The sequence below is a fragment of the Magnolia sinica genome, chromosome 9 (assembly GCF_029962835.1).
Source record: "Magnolia sinica isolate HGM2019 chromosome 9, MsV1, whole genome shotgun sequence".
Classification (NCBI taxonomy): domain Eukaryota; kingdom Viridiplantae; phylum Streptophyta; class Magnoliopsida; order Magnoliales; family Magnoliaceae; genus Magnolia; species Magnolia sinica.
This window is the reverse complement of record NC_080581.1, coordinates 85,347,084-85,367,462: the sequence shown is the minus strand read 5'-3', so window position 1 is coordinate 85,367,462 and position 20,379 is coordinate 85,347,084. Positions and strand designations below refer to the sequence as shown.

The 20,379-nt window shown below is 42.5% G+C and overlaps 1 long non-coding RNA gene across 3 annotated transcripts; it reads left to right on the top strand.

Annotated features, from left to right (window-relative positions):
* Positions 1-4,983: 4,983 nt before the first annotated feature.
* On the top strand, positions 4,984-20,106 carry LOC131255922 (uncharacterized). 3 transcript variants are annotated; one of them, XR_009176520.1, is made up of 4 exons: positions 4,984-5,067; positions 19,062-19,550; positions 19,665-19,801; positions 19,895-20,106. It is a non-coding gene; the product is annotated as an uncharacterized LOC131255922 (long non-coding RNA). The 3 variants fall into 3 exon arrangements; XR_009176519.1 differs by having other exon boundaries at positions 19,062-19,179; positions 19,355-19,550; positions 19,665-19,935; XR_009176518.1 differs by having other exon boundaries at positions 19,665-19,936.
* The last annotated feature ends 273 nt before the right edge of the window (positions 20,107-20,379 follow it).

The window sequence follows — 20,379 nt, the reverse complement described above, 5'->3', positions numbered from 1 at the left end:
AATCAAATACAACAAATAAAACAAAAATTATCATTAATTTAGATCTAGATGTAAAGCTATTTGTAGAAATTATATTGCAATGGCAGTATCAATTTTGAATCTTGGTGAAGATACAAAAGGCCTCAAGCGATCCCTAAGATGATGTTGAAGCGCCTCTCCCAATCTAGCAGTATCAATTTGCTTCGTTTTTCATCTTCATGTTTCCATCCAAATGTATAAAATCATTAGTCATGCTAATCCAAAAATAAGCTTGAATTGAAAGCTTCTTATGGTTATATAGACAAACCAAAGATGAAGAAATCTAAGCTCTTGTTCAGCAGGTATTCATAGAGTAGCATCTTTTCATCTCCTTCAATGCAGTAACCCAAAACCCAAAACCACCTAGCACAACTGCAATAAGTTCAAAATGCTTCTGATATACCCATGCCGCTGAGGGGAGGGGGACATACACCATGCTTGGTTGCATACAACTTCATTTAATTCTGCACTACAATTCAAGAAATTGAAAGTGGGTGTACTTAAAATCAATCAGGGTGAGTATAAATATAGGTGGATAACTGTAATTACACATAAATATAGGTGCTCAACTGCAATTTCCCTAACAACTTTACACATGAAAAACATTAGCAGGCATCAGAATTTAACAGAAGTACCAATCTTTTTTCTCTATTGAGAATCAACACAAAATGTCCCAAATGGGTGTTAACCCAAATGGCAAAATAAGTTCAATAAGAAAAGATTTTTCCTTTTCTTTTTTCAAAAATTAACATAAAAACCACTTAGACAAGTGTCAAAAATAGTTGTTTTTTTTTTTTTTTTTCCATTATATAAGTTTTCTTCCAAACCAGCATTCTTTCCAACAAATTCAAGTCCTCTAGAAACTATAACGGTGCTTACGGGTGTGTAACTGAACTGCAATTTGGGTCCAATTACCTTCTGTTAACACCTGCAAATCATTTTCACTAATTAAATACATGTCTGACTGTTTCTCTACCCTTAGAACAGAACTATCTCAATTAAAACATCGAGAGCTTGTTTGGATACACAATTAAACTAAATTGTGAAAATTCAGTTCAATCAATGGAAATTATCAAATGATATTGTGTTGCCTAGTAATCATATGAGGAAGAAGCACTCAAATTGCAATTGCATTTCATTTCTATTCCATCTTGAGAAAGAAACATTATTGCAATTTAGAGCCTAATCCCTCTATACTAATAGTAAGGAAACTACAAGTTGGTCAATTTGCTATCCAGTTCAATGGTAAAATCAAACAGGATTTAATCCTGAATAATAATTTAGCTGAGCAGGTGGTATTCGTCTTTACCACAGATACATTGGGAAAGTTTGAAAGAACATCAGGGAGATAGACGGTCTCAGTGTGTCTAGAAGAAATCCAGTCCCTCACTTGAGCTAACTTTTCTTCATCCTGCTCAGGGTCTTTTGTTTCATCTCCAACAGCAAAGCAGAATTGGAATAAAAAATTCACCAATGGGTGATCTTCTCTGCAAGGATGATCCCAGACCATTTCATTTTCGTGTTGTATGGTTGAAAATTTTCATTTGAATGTCCTACATTCATGATTCATCTACACATGGTGAAGATTTCAGTAAAAGTTTCTTACAGTGGCCCATTAAACATAGCATCCAGAACAGAACGTAGATAATTCCTATCATCGGACCATCTCTATATTTAGGCTCCAATTAGTGAGACATGCCTGGAGATCCTGCTTCCTGACATTAGCTAAACGAACTCATTCATTAAAAAAAAAAAAAAAACAAGATATTAAGATGATAATCTATCAAACATGCACATGTGGAACCTGTGTATGAGATCCAGGGGTCAATTGGTGGCTTAAAAATTGTGCCAAAAAAAAAAAGAAAGATATTAATATGATAATCTATCAAACATGCACATGTGGAACCTGTGTATGAGATCCAGGGGTCAATTGGTGGCTTAAAAATTGTGCCGAAAAAACAAAAAAAAAGATATTAAGATGATAATCTATCAAACATGCACATGTGGAACCTGTGTATGAGATCCAGGGGTCAATTGGTGGCTTAAAAATCGTGCCAGTCCACTCATGAAGTGGACTGCAAACAGTAAAAAATGACAACATGGATGGACAGTGAATAGGATATTGACCAAAGTCATGGTGATTGGGAAACTTTGACCAAGCAATTGCTGTTCTTTCCCATTGATTAGCAGCTTCCAGCCTGATCATCTTTACACTTATGAGGGTGTCCATTCAAAATTTTTACATAGACTTCTCCTCATTCAATTTTTAAAAATTGCATGTCAAGCACATGAATAAAAAGTTGGGGGGGAAGGGAATACAATACATTTTGCACTTACAGTATCCTTTTTCTTTTAACTTCATCCGCCAGTACCATGCTGGGCTAAGTTTGAACTCTCTAATTCTGTCATCTCCAGTTGCTGCAACACGATTAGCAAAGTCTTATCTCAGTACAGGGGGCAACGTCTCCTCATTTAGAGAGAGACCTCTTAGAGCCTTATGTAGCATCGAATACTTAGTAACCACATCTTTGTATACACTTGGCAATTTTGGAACGTCTTCCAAAGTTAGGTCTTCAGCCTCTGCTTCCATGTATGCATATTTCCTGCCTGCAATCCATGCAATGCACATTAGTTGGGAAGATTCAGAGTGGGGCAGAGAGGGTTGACTTGGCTGATGAGTGGTGACTACTTATCTGACAGATTTTCAGTACAGAAATGCTATCAATTGATAAGGTACATATCCATGTTTATGGACCCCTAGTACATATCAATTGATAAGGTACTAAAAGATTCTTAGGAGTCTATGTCATCCTGGGAAAGTGAAGCATGTAAAAAGAAAAGAGAATAGAGCAGAAACTGAAATATGATAATAAAGTGAACATTATTATTCACATTACACCTGAAATAAGACGAGATTTAGGGGTCGTTTGGATGCCTGTAATTTTTTTTTTAGTTGTAAACACATTACACCTGAAAAGAGTTTCAGGTGTAATTGGTTTACATGCTATTCTGTTTGGCTTTTAAGTGGTAATCTGTTTACAGATTAACAAATTGTGTGTTTGGCTAGCATGCAAAGTGTTTACAATGAATAAAGTAGGTATTTATACCATAGAGCAGTAGAATCACTCCCGTGTAAGAGGAAATTTTCAGATTGGGCTGACAGTCAGGAGGTCATTGATCTTCCTAAGGGTGGATTCCAATTTACATGTCCACTAACCAAGATACTTCCTATATGAAATGGTAATGATACTTCCTATATGAAATGGTGATGATACTTTGTTTGCTTCCTGAAATCTAATATTGTAGAATGCTTTGGGCTGCATTTTTGTTTCTCAGCATATCCTACCTTCTGAACAAGAAAAGCTGGTCATGCATTTGGAACACTTGCTGATTTTCTTTCCTATGTCCATCAAGCAGCAGTTTATTTCCCAAAGAGTTGAGAAAAGCCCAAACAGACTATACTTTCAACAGTCTTGAGTAGCTCTCAATGGCAATATGCTAAACACGACTGAAGTTATCTGGTGGCAGGTATCATAGAAGCACCATTACAAAGCAATGCACCATGAAATCTCAATCAGCATGGGAAAAATGAAGCCCGAATGTCTTGTGGAATCAAATGCTAGTTACTGAAGCATCAACAGGTAAAGAACTGGTGACATTTGAAACCTTCTTTAGGTCGAGCTGGATTTGAGCATGGATAAAGTTATGCAAGGCTGTTTCGGAGGCACATGGAAAAATATAGTTGACGTAGAACAGGTGTACAAAATCAAATATACAGAACAATATCACAGTATGGAGCCTGACTGGAGCAGAGGGGCTACAATCAGTTGAATGGATTGGATTAATTTGAAATATCTAATATGGTTTTTGAAGCAAGTAGAATACAACTCACTTCATCCTGGATGGATATTTCGGATGGACACTTCATTGAATGGATTACAACAATACTCTGTATGGTGAGCTATAGGAAGAGGCAAACTCAAAAGGATGGAGGTTATTCAAGCAGCACTGCTAATTCATATTTCATCAAGAGGAGAGTCTATATGTAGAGGCTATAGTCACTACTGAAAATGACTCCCAGGAGTTGGGAGTTGAAGGAGACGCAGAAATATTAAATTTGAAATATGAGACTTTGGACTTTCGAGATCTCAGGGAAGCATCTGGATGCATAACTGAAATGAAATGATTTGGTTCAAAAAAGGAAAATGGTGAAGTTGCAATAATGTGCATGATTTTCATGAGGATATCCCCAAGTTGCAGTTTCATTCATTTCATGTCGAACTTGAAAAGCATGTAATTGAAGACCTGCCTCATGAATGAAGATAACCAAAAAGAACTAGCCATGAATCTTCATATTTCAGATGCAGAGATGGTAAACCAGTTGGTAAACCAGTTCTTACACTGGAAGTGAACAAAGAGATTTCAGCCGACTGGAAAGAGAATTTCAGCCCATTTGCTACATCCTTGAGAAGACTTGTAGTGCTTATATCTGGTATGTTGTTTTATGCAAACCAAGTAACTTTGCTAGTTGTAAAGACTGCATCAATCAAGTCTTGTATGCATACCAAATAACCTCTCAGCTCATAAAGCCAACCTTGCTATATATCAAATGACCTGTTTCCGATCTCCTTTCCACTCAATTCCGCTCCATTGATAGGATTACAACACTACAAGAAAACAGGGCTTATCCCGCGCTTCGTGGGATCCTTTGCCCGGTGCTAAGTAATATTGGGCGCTGGCAAAGGGTATCTATAAATATTAAAACAACAACCCTCTCATTGTGATCCCCGCCCCTTGACTCTCTCCTTCTCCCCGCCCCCACTCTCTCTCTCTCTCTCTCTCTCTCTCTCTCTCTCTGCAGCTCCACAACCCATATTCTCGGTGAGAACCACCTTCTACTGCAACTCCAGCAGCTACCCACTGCAGTTCTCTCTCTCTCTCTCTCTCTCTCTCTCTCTCTCTCTCTCTCTCTCTCTCTCCCCCTTCTGCCAAGCAAGAGCTCTCTCTCAATCTAGCGGCGAAGCAACCTCCATGGCACAATCACTCTTGGTCTCTCTCTCTCTCTCTCTCTCTCTCTCTCTCTCTCTCTCTCTCTCTCGATCGAATATCTTCAATGTTGAAACCCTAATTAGGATTTTACAATGGTGAATTCCTAATTAGGGATTTACAATGTGAAACCTTAATTAGGGATTTGCTATGTTGAATCCCTAATTAACTTGTATTTTGTGGCCACATTTTTTGGGGACATGGAGGTCATGGAGCCAATATCCCAGTTTCTGGGCTATCCCCTGTCCAGATGGAAACTCATATCGGTTCTAATAAATCTGAAGTTTGTATAGAAGCTGGGAAGTCTAGAAATATTTGAGCTCTAAGCTAATGTAGCTACTTATCAGAAATCATTTCTAAGATGGCATTCATCATAATAATTGGGCTTTTTTTTTTTTGCATAAATTCAAAAGGGTCGTTATCCAATTTATATTAGGGCCAGAACATTTGTCAGACTTCACCGTTGATGGATTTTTGCATAAATTTGAAAGGGCTGGGATTTGACTTCTATGTGTCACAGTTCAGGGCCATTCATCAGGTAGAGTGCACTGTGATAGAGCCACAGTCATACTAGCAAATTCAACAGTTCAATTACTTATCTTCTTGTATTGCTTGTGCATATTCTTGAAGCCACTGATGATTGTAAGGCTACCAAAATCTTACCTTTTGGGCCATAGCCCATTAGACCAAATCAACAATAATGATCACTATTGATGCAAAAATCTGGTCGTCCCTCCTTCTAGCCGGCGAGTGCCTACACAGGAAGAAGACAAATGAGACCCTGGCTAGAGTAGGGGACCCTCCGATGCCAAAGTCAGGCCAGGAATCTGGGTCGTATTGTATTGAGGGAGTTCAGGAGAGAGTTTTTTCGTACCTTTCATCCTTGGACTCTCTCCTATTTATAAGAGAAGGAGGATCCCACCCTATGGGGATTCTTTCCCGATATTTTGGAGATTTGATTTAGATGGTGTTTTGTTTATGGATACTTCTTGATCCCGAGATTTCCGGGACCGGGGATCCTTCTACAAGATTCTCGGGACGGTGTTTAAGATTACACCGTCTCTCCTTTGCTTGGCTCGGCCTTAATAGATTTGTAATCTCGGCTGGCTTATATAGGAGACTTTTTGCCTACTATCGGACGAAACTGGGTCGGTTCAGGACCGATGTTTTCCTTCTATCCGATAGCCGATACTGCAACCAACCATACATGGGTTGTTTTTATAATCGGTCAGGTGGCTTTCTGATTTGGGACCTTTAATAGGTCTCTTTAGACATTGCTGCCTCGTTAATAGAGTCAACTTGATGTGCCCTATACTCGCCTAAGGCTCTTGACTCTCAACTTCCGTCGGGATTCATTTCCGACAAATCCGAACAAGTCTCTCCTTTGGCTTTATCTTACTCGACCCGAACTATTGGCTCAGATCTTTCAGTCGATTTTAGTAGAGTTAGTCCATAAAATAACCGAGTCTCCGGACTTGTCATATTATTTTCCCCAACAGTAAGCCCCCTACTCCTTGTGTCAGTTATATCGGCACTAAGGAGTACTGTATTGCAGACCGAGGTTATGATGGGGTATTTATTGCTTCTTGTGTCGTTCTTGACATGCGATGGATCGTTACTCGAGGTCGCATGAGCGAACAGCCGTTAAGTCGTTTTGTCCGCTTATGAACGCCAGACACGTGGCGAAGACGTTACTTGCGTCAGTCGGCATGAGCCACGTGTCGGGCGGGGGAGTCGAAATAGGCGTCGATTTGACTCCTCCTTAAATGTTGCTGTCACATGGCTCGTTTATAAAAGGAGGAGCGGGATCGACTTTCGCACTTTCGTCTGCCCAATTCATTTTCCTCTCCCATTCTCCCTTCTCTCTTCTCAGCTGTGTTTGCGGTCTGCCATTCTTCTCCGTCCTTGCCTTCTTCCCTCCTCCTTAACTGTGTGCTTATCGTCTTTCCGGTGAGTCTTATCTTTCCCCCTTTTCTTTTTGACGTTCAGTGACTATGTATCCTTCAAATCCCTAAGAGGAGATTTCTGGTGATGAGGGTGAAACGGAGTATTTTTGGAATATTTCGAAATTGCCTTCCTTACTGGCAGAGATGGTGATGAGTGCCAATGAGGCTTTCCAACTCACCGCTAGGATGTTCAGTAGGACTCCAGCGGAACGCCCTGCTTCGGAGGGCCCTTTTGTCTTGAGACATGCCCCGAGCAGGCCCACCCCCTTTTTCCTAGGGGATGACTTAGAGGAAGAGGAGGAAGAATTAGGAACCTCTGAGTAGGCTCTTCCTGGGAGACCGATGAGGGTCGAGTTTGGGGGAACCACTGAGTCGGTCCCCCTATGGAGATCGGCTCGATTTGCTGAGTCGGCAGCTAAAGAAGGAGAGGCTGCCGAGAGTGAGGAGGTCAGAGATGAACAAAAGGGGCCGGTTCCCTTAGTTTTAACTGAGATGGACTTAAATAGGATCCGAATAGGGTATTATATCCCTGACTCAGTAATTCTTCAACTTCCGCTTCCGAATGAATTGCCCCACCATCCCCCTCCTGGGATGGTCGTAATTTTTCAAGTCGCCATACAATGTAGCTTGCGTTTACCCTTACAACTTATTGTTCGAAATTTTCTTTCTCGGCTCAGAATTGCTCCCGGGCAGATAGTCCCGAATGGGTGGAGGAACTTGTTTGGATGTGCAATTTTGTGGGCTGAGGCTGAACAGCCCCCACTGACTATGGATGAGTTCCTCTATCGATACCAAGTTCAGCCGAATACTTCGCAGCCTGGCTGGTATTTTTTGAGTGCTTGGCGGAACAAGGGCGGTTCTTTGATAACTGACCCTCCTACCTCTAACAAGCACTGGAGAGAGAGGTGGTTCTGAGCATGCGTTTGCTGGAAAACTACCGAGCCTGGGCTGTTCGAATCCCTCGTTCCCCAGGTGTCCTCTAAAGCAGGTGACTTGGCATGCCTTTTTCCTCGTCTTGTTTTGTTAAACTCCTCTTGAGTCTAACTGAACGTCTTCTGCAGATATCTCCAAGAGAAAGCCGAAGCTAGCAACCAACACATTAGCTCGGATCAGAGACCTGTGGACGTTGAGCTTGGAAGACAGGTCTTGGAAGTCCCTCTTATAGCCGGAGCATCTTCTTCTCTCGGGCTTCGACTCGTCTGTGATAGGTAACTTTGAATTACTCAGGCACATCCTTCTTGAATTTTTCTGATTCTGCGTTTTATCTGACACAGAAATGGCCGAAGCTCGACCCCTCCTGAGGCCGTCGAAGTTAAAGGCTCCCCCTAGGTCAGTCCTTCTGTCGGATCCTCGGCTCCCGAAGAAGGCTAAGACTGCTCCCTCGGTCGCGGAGCCTTCTACCCAGTCACCACTACCTCTGTCATCTCGCCTGTCGTCGATTTTTCTGACCCCGAAGAGAGGGCGGAGGACGTTCCTTGTCGAGTCTCAAGCGACTCTCGAGCCAGCACAGGTCGTCGAACGAGTCTCGGGACGAAGAGAGGAGTAGAGAGGGGAGATTTCAAGGGAGGAGTCGGCTCCGCAGGAGCTATCCTCCTTCCGTCGGGCCGTGGCAAATATGGTGCCTTGGGCTATTTCTGCCGGGAGCGAAAGGGAATTCGCTTCAATATTCGAAGCTCCTGGGAGTCGGATACTCTCCCATGCTGCAAAGGTCTTACTCCAGGTGGGGTTTCAAATTTTTTTCTCTAGCTCTGTCTCTTTTAGCTTTAATCGGACTTAGTAGTGTTTTTTATTGTGCAACTCGCTCCTTGCTTACTAAGAGCCAGCGTAGACCTGACCGAGGCTGAGAAGGCTCAGAAAAATGTGGTGGACGTTGAAGCGGCTCAGAGACGGGCAGCAGAGGCAGAAGCTCAACTTGAGATCGCCTCGACTAGGGTCGGCCGGCTAACTGGCGAGTTGAGCTTGGCTCGGAAGGCGACTGAAGATGTTATTGCTGAATATGCTCGGATGGCTCAGTTGCTGAAATGGGCTACTGATGAGAGTTGGCAACTTCGCCTGGCTCATGACGCCTCCAAGGATAAGCTAACCCGGCTGAAGGCCGATACAAAAACGGCACTCGAGATGGCCAAGAAAGAGGCGGGAGAGAAAGCCCTAAAAGACTTCCTTGAGTCTCCGAAGTTCGAGGACGAGAGAGATCGCCTATATGCGAGTGGGTACCAAGCTTGCATCTAAGTGGTGAAGCAATTTTTTCCCGACCTTGACCTCTCAAAATTTGAGGATGGGCCTCCCGAGGATCCGGCGACTGAAGCGGCTGAGCCTGACGATGTTGTGGGTGGTACCGAGGTCGAGCCTGAAGCAGCTCAGGCTCCAGAGGTCATTTCGAATGACCCTTGAGAGCCCCGGAGCTTGATTTTTGGTACCATCATCGGCTCCATTTTTGGCACTAATACCAGCTCCGCTGGGAACTCAGTTTTTGGTACCATCATCGGCTCCATTTGTAGCACTAACACCGGCTCCGAGTAAGCTCAAGAATAGCGTTAACCGAAGAAGACATTCGCACGTTGTGGCTGATCTTTCTTTTGCCCCTTTCTAGTCTAACAATATATTGCCGAAGTAAGATGTAACTTGATATAACATACCGATAAATGAACATGATCAGTTTCATTTTATTCATTTTTGACTCAGTTTACATGCTTATTTTTCCCGAGTCTCTTTCATTGCTTTACCGTGCGGACTTTAGAGGTAATAGGTTTTCAAATGCTCGGCGTTCCACGGGTGAGATAGTAGTCGTCTGGTTAGGTCTTCTAACTTATATGTCCCTAGTCGAATGGTGGCTGAGGCGATATAGGGCCCTTCCCAGTTGGGTCCCAGTGTTCCTGAGCCGACTTCCTTAGTATTGAGGAACGTCTTTCGAAGAACCATGTCTCCCACTCGAAAACGTCTGTCCTTGACTCAGACGTTATAGAACCAAGAGTTTATTACTACATCGCAACCCTGCACTTGGGGAGTGAACACTCATTCTCTTCGTTCGTCCACGAGTCCGAGTGCTAGGAGTTGTTCATTATCCTCTTCGTTAAATGAACTGACTCGGGCTGAAGGCAATCCGATCTCGACCGGAGTGACGATTTCCAAGCCATAAGCAAGGGAGAAAGGAGTTTCGCCCATAGCAGTTCATGCTGTAGTTCGATATGCCAACAATATTTCTGGGAGTTCTTCAGCCCACGCTCCCTTGGCTCGGTCGAGCTTGGTCCGGAGGTGGTGTTTGATGATCTTGTTGACTGCCTCAACTTGCCCGTTGGTCTAAAGATGGTGGGGCGATGAGTACATGTTTCTAATCCCAAGGTTGCCACACATTTCACGAAAGTTATTATTGTCAAACTGCTTTCCATTGTCGGTAACAATGGTTTGGGGTATTCAGAACCGACAGACAATGTTCTTCCACACGAAATCAATGATCTTCTGTTCAGTTATTTTCACCAACGGCTCAGCCTTGGCCCATTTCGTGAAGTAATCCACGGCCACGACAACGAACTTGGTCTGGCCTCTTCCCACTAGGAGTGGCCCTATGATGTCAATTCCCCATTGTGCGAAGGGCCAAGGACCGGTCATAGGTGTCAGCGCTTCTGGAGGTCGTCTTGGGAAAACTACGAATCTCTGACATCTGTCGCATTTTTGAATGAGCTTACGAGCGTCATGTTGGATAGTCGGCCAGTAGTATCCCTGACACAATACCTTATGTGCAAGTGACCATCCTCCTGAATTGTTTCCACAGATCCCTTCGTAGATTTTTCGTAGTACATAGTTCGCTTAGCTAGGGTTTAGACATCACAGCAGTGGAGTATAATAACCTTTCTTGTATAACGTCCCGTTGAGTATGGTATAACGGGAGGCTCGGACCTTTAATCGTCGGGCCTCGGCGCGGTCTTCAGGCAACTCACCCTTATTGAGATATCGGATGATCGGTTCAATCCAAGAAGGTTCCGAGTCGATCGTATGTACGATCGAGCTAACTGGTTCATCGATATTCGGCTTAGCGACGTACTCGACCGGAACAGACCTGGGTATATCGTCTTCGTCGGCGGAGGCGAGTTTTGCTAATAGGTTGGCTTTGGCATTCTTTATCTGAGGAATCTGAGTAACGATACAACATTGAAAGCCTTTGATCAGTTCTTTTGCTTTCTCCATATACTCTTTTAATTGTTCTTTCCCTGTTTGATATGCACCGGTAACTTGGTTAACAACTAGCTGAGAATCACTGAAAACATTTAGATGCCTAACACTCAAGCTGGCCGTGAGTCGAAGCCTGAGCAACAATGCTTCATATTCTGCTATATTGTTCGACGCTTGAAATCCAAGTCTTAAGGCATATTGCATGTACGTTTGATCTGGAGTTTCTATAACTACTCCTGCCCCGCTTGCCTTAGAGTTGGAGGAACCGTCGGCATATAGCTTCCAGGGTATCGGGTCGGGCGATGATACGGGAGAAGCAGCAGTTAATTCTTCAATGGGCTCGGCAGTATGCTCATTCATCGGGTTGGCCTATGGTGTTACTTCAGCAATGAAGTCGGCCACAGCTTGCCCTTTGATTGCTACTCTCGGCTTATATTGAATGTCGAATTCGCTAAGTTCGATCGCCCATTTCGTAAGTCGGCCGGATGCATCCGATTTCTGTAGAATCTGACGCAGTGGGAGATCGGTCATTACGACGATGGTATGGGCTTGGAAATATGGTCGAAGTTAGCGCGAGGAGACTACTAGAACTAAGGCCACCTTTTTCAAGAGTGGGTATCTCATCTCCATCGGTAATAGTGCTTTGCTGACGTAGAAACTGGCAGCTGCTTTCCTTCGTGCTCACGTATCAGGGCCGAGCTAACTACTGCCTTGGACACCGCTAGGTACAACAGCAGAGCTTTTCCTGACTCGGGTTTCGATAAGATTGGGGGGATCCGAGATAAGACTTTAACTGTTGAAACGCTGCTTCGCACTCTTCCGTCCAATTCAACGTTTGCCGTCCCTTCAACTGTCTGAAGAACGGGAGACATTTATCCATGGCTCTGGACATGAAATGATTAAGTGCTGCTATCCATCCAGTCAGTCTTTGTATATCTTTAATTGTTTTTAGAGACTCCATGTCAAGCAAGGCTTTTATCTTTTCTGGGTTAGCTTATATCCCTTGTTGACTGACCAAGAAACTGAGGAACTTTCCTGAGCTTACGCCAAAGGCGCACTTGCTCAGGTTCAGTTTCATTCGGAACTTACGTAAGATGAGGAACATTTCTTCTAAGTCGGCTATATGGTCGGTCGCGTCTATACTTTTAACAAGCATGTCATCAATGTACACTTCCATCGTTCGGCCGATCAGCCGAGCAAAGATTTTGTTCACCAATCTCTGATAAGTCACACCAGCATTTTTCAAACCAAATGGCATCACACAATAACAATAAAGGCCTTTGTTACTGATAAAGGTTGTTTTAGATTTATCGGACTGATGCATTACAATTTGATTATACTCTGAATACGCATCCATAAAGCTAAGAAGTTCATGCCCCGCGGTACTATCTACCAACTAGTCTATCCTTGGAAGAGGAAAGTTGTCCTTCGGGCAGGCTTTATGTAGGTCGATATAGTAGATACAGCCTCGCCACTTCCCATTAGCTTTCTTCACCAGTACGACATTTACTACCCATTCCGGATAGTATATCTCTTCTATGAATTTTGCCTTGAGGAGCTTGCTAACCTCTTCTTTTATGACAATGTACCTTTCGGGGCCGAGAGGTCGTCACTTCTGTCAGATTGGTCGGCAGGTCGGATCGACATTGAGTCGGTGGGTGATCACTGACGGGTCGATTCCTTGCATATCTTCATGGTTCCAAGCAAATACGTCAGCATATCGTCGGAGCAGGGCTATCAAATTATCTCTCAAGGGTGGTCGCAGAGACGAGCCAACTTGCACTGTTTTGGACTCGTCTGTCTCGACCAAGGGCATTGAGACAAGATCTTCAACTGGCTGCCCTTGTTCATGCGTCTCAACCCGGGGGTCTAGCGACTCAATCATTGATACTTCGGCTGGAGCTTTCTCGATGGGTATTTTTATAGCTGTCATGTAGCAACGTCTCGCGTCCTGCTGATCTCCTTTAACGACTCCTACTCCCGACTTAGTCGAAAATTTCATGGAGAGGTGGTACGTACAAACGACGGCATGGAGGATACTCAGAGAGGGTCGACTGAGTATAGCATTGTACACGGACGATTGGTCGACTATCAGGAAATCAACCATTGTTGTCGCTTCTGTCGGATTGGTCGGTAAGTCGGATCAATATTGAGTCGGTGGGTGATCACTGACGAGTCGATTCCTTGCATATCTTCATGGCTCCAAGCAAAGACGTCAGCATACCGTTGAAGCTAACCTGGAAAAGATAAAAGCCCTGCTTGACATAGTCTCCAAAAACGATTAAAGATATACAATGCACTGGAGGTTTCAACTTCTTCTTCCCGCTAATAAAATTGGTAAGGAAGGCGTCACTAAGTTCTGTGAATGTTCGGATGGACTTTGATTTCAGATGTTTGAATCAAAGTCGAGCTACGTCTACTAAGGTGAGGAAGAAGGCCCAGCACATCACGACGTCCGAGGCATCATGTAGTTCCATGTACGTTCGAAAGCATTCGATTTGCTCAGTTGAGTCGGTTTTACCCGTGAAAGATGTAATTTGCGGAAGACGGAAACGTTCCAGTAGCCGGGCCTGCATTACTTCCTCCACAAACGGGGACGCTTTTGTTTCGGGCCGATTCTGATGCAAATCCCAACCCTGCTTCATGTCTTCGATCTCCTCCCATACCTCCCTCCTGAAATCTTGAAGGTCGGCTTTCCAAGGTTCATTACTTTCAGCCATTCGCTCAACCGGAGGCCGACTTCACCTTCGCCGATCGATTTCATGTCAGAGGTCAGTGGGATGCAGAACGACAGTAGCGGAATGAGTGGGGGCAGGCTCGGATGGACCTTGGGGCTGACTTTTCTGGGGGATTGTCGGTTGCGGGACATCAGGCTCGGGATCAACAACTTGCTGCGGGGCGTTAGTCGTCTGAATACCCGGCGGAACTTGCTGCCGGTGTATTTTTCCAACAGCTGTTTTATGACGTTGACGTCGGATTTGAGTTCCTGTACCTCTTTATCCAGTCGTCCATTACCTCGGTTCCGCTGAGTGTTCCTCGTCCCAGCAGAGGTCGCTGGTCGAGCAGTGGAATTCTGAGCTTAAGTCCCTCGAACAGCGTTTGTATCCGATGGCTCAACGGCGACAGCCTCATTCGGATCTTCTGGGATTGTTCTTCTAGTGACTACCATTAAAACACGTTTTTCAACCTCTGGATAAAGCGTAGGAAATGAATTTTTGTATCGTTTCCCACAGACGGCGCCAAACTGTTGATGTAAAAATCTGGTTGTCCCTTCTTCTGGCTGGCGAGTGCCTACGCAGGAAGAAGACAAAGGAGACCCTGGCTAGAGCAGGGGACCCTCCGATGCTAAAGTCAGGCCAGGAATCTGGGTCGTATTGTATTGAGGGAGTTCGGGAGAGATTTTTTTGTGTACCTTTCATCCTTGGACTCTCTCCTATTTATAAGAGAAGGAAGATCCTGCCGTATGGGGATTCTTTCCCGATATTTGGAGATTTGATTTACATGGTGTTTTGTTTACGGATACTTCCCGATCCTGAGATTTCCGGGACCGGGGATCCTTATACAAGATTCTTGGGATGGTGTTTAAGATTACACCGTCTCTCCTTTGCTTGGCTCGGCCTCAATAGATTTGTAATCTCAGCTGGCTTACATAGGAGACTTTTTGCCTACTATCGGACAAAACTAGGTCGGTTCAGGACCGATGTTTTCCTTCTATCCGATAACCGATACTGCAACCAACCATACATGGGTTGTTTTTATAATCGGTCAGGTGGCTTTCTAATTTGGGACCTTTAATAGGTCTCTTTAGACATTGCTGCCTCGTTAACAGAGTCAACTTGATGTGCCCTATACTCGCCTAAGGCTCTCGACTCTCAACTTCGGTCGGGATTCATTTCCGACAAATCTGAACAAGTCTCTCCTTTGGCTTTACCTTGCTTGACCCGAACTATTGGCTCGGATCTTTTAGTCGGTTTTAGTAGAGTTAGTCCATAAAATAATCGAGTCTTCGGACTTGTCATATTATTTTCCTCAACAATCACCATGAAGGTTTAAGCAAGTGCAATGTGTAAGGTATATGTGTTCCAGAACACACTTCATGGAACTCCATTGGGGCCGGTTTGGATAGACTGTTGACTGCTGACTGTGGGAAGGTACTGCAGCCAAATAAGTTTCTGAAATCTCGTCGATTTGCCTACTAAATCATTGGGTGGGTCCCAAACTGACAATTGCTGGTGGGATCCAAACAGGCTTCAAAATCAGTGTATTGTCTCCGAACCCTGGCTGTGACAGTGTGTCCAAACGGGTCCTTGAGTGTTCTTGTTATGGTAGCTTTTTCTCAAAGAGAGAAGTTAAGTTTGATGGAAAACTTTGAGTCATTGGTGCTTTGGGAAGTTGTGCTATGCACTTCAACTCCCAAATCAAGATTTTATTTGTTGGCCCATTTTCTAAGCCAATAGAGAAAGGTACGAGTAAGCTGTAGTACTGTGGAAATCAAGAGATGCACTTCATATTGTAAGTTCTAGCAACCTGTGCTGGTATTTATTTGCTAATATATGGTAAGAGTAAGCTGTAGTACTGTACAAATCAAGAGATGCACTTCACATTATTGGTTCTAGCAACCCATGCCAGTATTTATTTTCTAATACTAGTGGAGTGTTTGATTTTTCTTTTGAAAGATAGTGTCTGAAACAGTGTTGGGAGACTTACTCTGTTGAGAATATGTACAGGGGTTAAGTTACCACGGATTGGTCAAAACTCAAAAGTTAACACATCATTTTATTTTACTGTGATTTCTTGTGCCATGTTAGTGATTTTCTTTTAGCAGTTATGGGGTTGGTTATGGTATTGTTATGTGATTACCGCACTATTCTAACACTACAAGGTAGAAACAGTTTTTATATCTGTAGATGCCATTTCAACTAGTCTTTTTATTAGTTTTTCAAGTAGGCACTAGTGTTCTTAACCTTGTATCTTGATTCCTAACTTCCCCTGCCCCCACCTAGTTTCTTCCTATGAAATTTGTTCCTACAAAAAAAAAAATGTCTGAATTAAAACTCAACTCGTTTGTTTCATTGTATTGAGCTTACCTGATTGTCCAGTGCTGACCCCACACACCGATAGAATGTTCTTGAGCATTGGTTCTAATCCTTGTATTTCTAAATTGTAATATTCCGATAGCATTTTTTTGGACATTCTATGCTCATTTTTTGTTTTAATTCCACGCAATAACACTTCACTGAACTTGGACCATTGACTACTTAGCCACTAATGGCCTAATTATGGAATTACTTAAGTGTAATGTGGGGCCTATGTGGTGTATATATCACATCCAACCTGTACATCAGATGCGTCCCCTCAAATTATTACGGTGCTAAAAAATCAATTCCATCCAAAACTCTAGTGGGCCACAACACAGGGAACAAGGTGAGATGCAGTACAACCTGATTTTTGTCTTGCCCCAAAAATCTCCCTCCCTTATGACCCACCTCAGCTGATTTTTGGGCCCTAGGATAATGTGGGGTGGCACATTTTATAGATATGTCCACACCTTACCAGTGCCTTAAATACTGAAGTCAGGTCATGTGCCAAACAAGCCAGGGGTGGCCATGGCCACATATGGGCTAGGCCTTGTCTGATGCTAAGGCCCAAACCCTGAGGTCATACCCAAACAGGGCCTGACCTAATACATCCCTTAATCAGATTGGACTTGAATGTTTGTTGAATAGAACACATACATACCAAGTGGGGCCAGGCAAAAATAACCTGAGACCAGGCCTGACCCAAGAACTGATTGGGCCATACATGACAGGTTCAAGCATGGTCTGAAGCAGGGCCACCCCTTGGACAGGCCAAGCCATGCTTATCTGAAATAAGTCACTTATCTACTGTTGTAAGTAGAAAAAGTAACTTATTTAGTGGTATCCAAACGGATTAAATGCAAATACTTGCTTTTTGTCGTGGAGTGGGTGAACCTCTCCTTCTTGAATTCGTTAATATGGATATTGCTCAAACAATTCATAAGACCTGGGACTCTCAGCCATTAGAGGAATCAGTTGTCATCCAAATGTGCTTCTCCTGCATGTGCATCACAATCTAATAGGCTTCATTCATAGTTTATGGTTGGATCTCCATCATCCTGTTTTGAATGCTTCTTCTAAACACTATAGTAATGAGTTACCTGCTACATTTCTGATTCTGCTAGATCACACCTCGACATCAGATTATAATTCTTCTAGTTGTATCCTCAATTAGACCAAAAACATACTAATTAGGTGCTTGGCAATGTGATTGAGGTGTCCATATTAGCCGTGTGAGATGTAGGCCATGTATGCGGTAGAGAAGCTTTCATGGCGATTAAATACTGTTATGCTAGTGTATTGTTGTGTTACTAGAAGTACAAGGAAAAGGGTGTGTTTAAATAGTGATTTTTAGTGTTTATATCAAATGATATTTACTTGGGATTTTCTTTTTTGATATGTTTTTATTCGATTGGAAGGAATTTGTATTGGTGGTTAACTTCAATGATGAGGATTGAATTTCTTGATCTGGGTTGCTTTAGTTTCTGATTTTGATTGTGTTGACAGAAGATAGGAATAAGGATGGATTTTATTTTGATCAAATTCTTATACACAACCGCCATGCATATGTGCCAACATGGCCCGCATGTTCAAGATGCAAGCCCTTGTCTACACAAACAATCAGGCACATCCCTATTTTTATTTTATTTTATAATGATGATCTGAATTCCAACTGAATTAGACTCTATTTTCCAAATGGAAGAGTTCTGACATCTCTCTTTCAGATTTGGGAAGTTGGGCTTGGAGAACAGAAAATGCCAGTAGAGATGCTTCAAGCATTTCAAGATCATCTTGTAAATTGCGGCTTAATATTATTTTACCTGAACCCCGGGCACATTATTTTATGTTTGGACACAAATTGCAGTGTCTAGGCATGGGAAATCAAGAGCTTCTTGAATATTTTAGCTCTTATGATGCAGTGAGGGCTCATCACTCTTATGGCCCTCACGGGCACCATGGGATCAGTGTTCTGATGTTTGAAGCTTCTACAGTGGGCTTCATACTTTGGTAGAGTTTGATGCATGATACACAGACACTTAGAGACAGATCTGTAACCGTGACGTGCATTTTCTCATTATGCCATTCAAATTGTGGGGTCCACTGTAGATAGAGGATATAATTTGAAAATCAGATTGGTTCAACAATCTTAACCTTGATTTGTGGAAACTTATTTGTTGAACTGTTGGATTTTTTTATTTTTATTTTTCAATTTTAACCATCTGATACTTGTCCACAATTGGTTAGTTAGGTAATCAAATCAAGGTAATTTTTAGATTATGATGCATCTAAGTTGGTGCTGACAAATTGGATATATTAATCTGAGTTACTTGTATGCCAATGCAATTAGAGGTCCTTCGTCTGCTGGCTCACCATGCCAATGCCAATATTTTCACTCTGTTTTTAGAAGAATTGTTATTCCTTACTTTCAGTATTCCCATAAAATTGCTGCAGACAGCGTCTACAAATTTTGTCATTTAAGGTTTAACTGAAAAGGCCAGCTAGATCAGATTGTCAACATATCTTAGATACCATGATACTCAATGAAAGAATGCTAAATCAATCCAGTGGGCTGAGGAATAAATGATATGTGGTCTCTTCTACAACACAACATGATACCTGTACTCGAAACAGAAGCCACCGCTGAGAAGGTTGCCAATAAGAATTTTATTCATGATAGCTGTCCAACCAATGCAAGCGCACTTGGTAGTACCTGAATATCCTTAAAAATTTTCTTCTAGTGGCAGTAACCTCTCCACAGTTCTTAGAGCCTTCCTCTTTTTTAATTTTAATTTCTATGCTACTGCAGGTGTTGTGAAAATGCACTTCTGGTCCTAGAGTATTGGGCTGATGCGGCTGAAATTCAGAGATCATCCAATCTTTATGAAGATCTCATAAAATTTTATGTTGCAGATGCAATGAGCGAGGTATAACCTAGCTGTGTGTTTCTTGCTCAGGATTTGCCATAAGAAAGAATGTGCATGCCTGAACTCTAGGGGTTGCAATTTTGCATATCTATTTTTGTCATTTCTTACTAATAAAACAAAAGTCATTTCTCTCTCTAAACTGCTCCTGGTAATGGGATTATTAACACAATTTCAGGTTTTAATGCTCGGTATCGGTTCTGACTTGGTAATGACTGGATCTGTTCTACTTGTGTGTGGAAATGATGTGAGAGTCAAATGGGTTTTGGATATCTTGGATTAGATGTTCTGCATTACAGGTTTCGAGGATGGACTCTGGCTGGTCAAGGTCAGAGGAGAAGCCATGTAGGGGGGCATCTAAACTGGCTCACTGGGTAGTTTCTCTTTCCATTCCTTAGGTAGATGATCAATAGTTTCTCTTTGCAAAACCTGGTATTGATAGATTCAAGACATTTTGCTAGTCAATTATACTTCTTCAATTTCTTCAGGAAGTTGCAGATGCTGCTAACAGTACTTGGTTGGTGTCATAGAACTAGATTCAGAAAAGGTCCAGCTGCTATGCGATGCACCTAATGAAGAAGTAGATGAGAAAAATAAAGATCAAATTGCAAACTTCCTCTGTCCAGTAAGATTGTCATTGAGTATTTTCTTTTATCCAATTCAGGAAGCCTTTCTTTATTTCTCAATATTTGACATTAAATTCATTCCATAATGGTAGGGTAACTATGTCGTTTCTGGAGGTGTGAAAGCAGTGGAAGGTATGGCAAAGTCATTTAAGGCTCGAATGATGGTTAATTACTCTTAGATTATTAATTACCATTTTTCCATAATTTGATAAAAGCTTCATGCATTATGCTTTACCATATTTTTGCATACTTAGCTTGTATTTCTCTTAAAAGACTAATGTTTGTGGTACAGAAATTGAAATTATGGAAAAGCTTGTATTTCCTATGATTTTAATAAATTTGTCATTTTAATAAATTCAAAAGGATATGTGGAGAAAGAACAAGGGATGCATCCAAAGTTCCAAACTTATGTAAAGAACAAGGGATGCATCCAAACCTATGTAACAAAGACATGGCACTTCTTTTGAAATTAAGCTGTGTCAAGTGTTGACGCATGTCTGTCTCTCTGTCCAGCACTCCTGGATACAACTAGGAGATTTATTTTTAAGTTTACTAATCTTACGTTTAATTTTTTTGT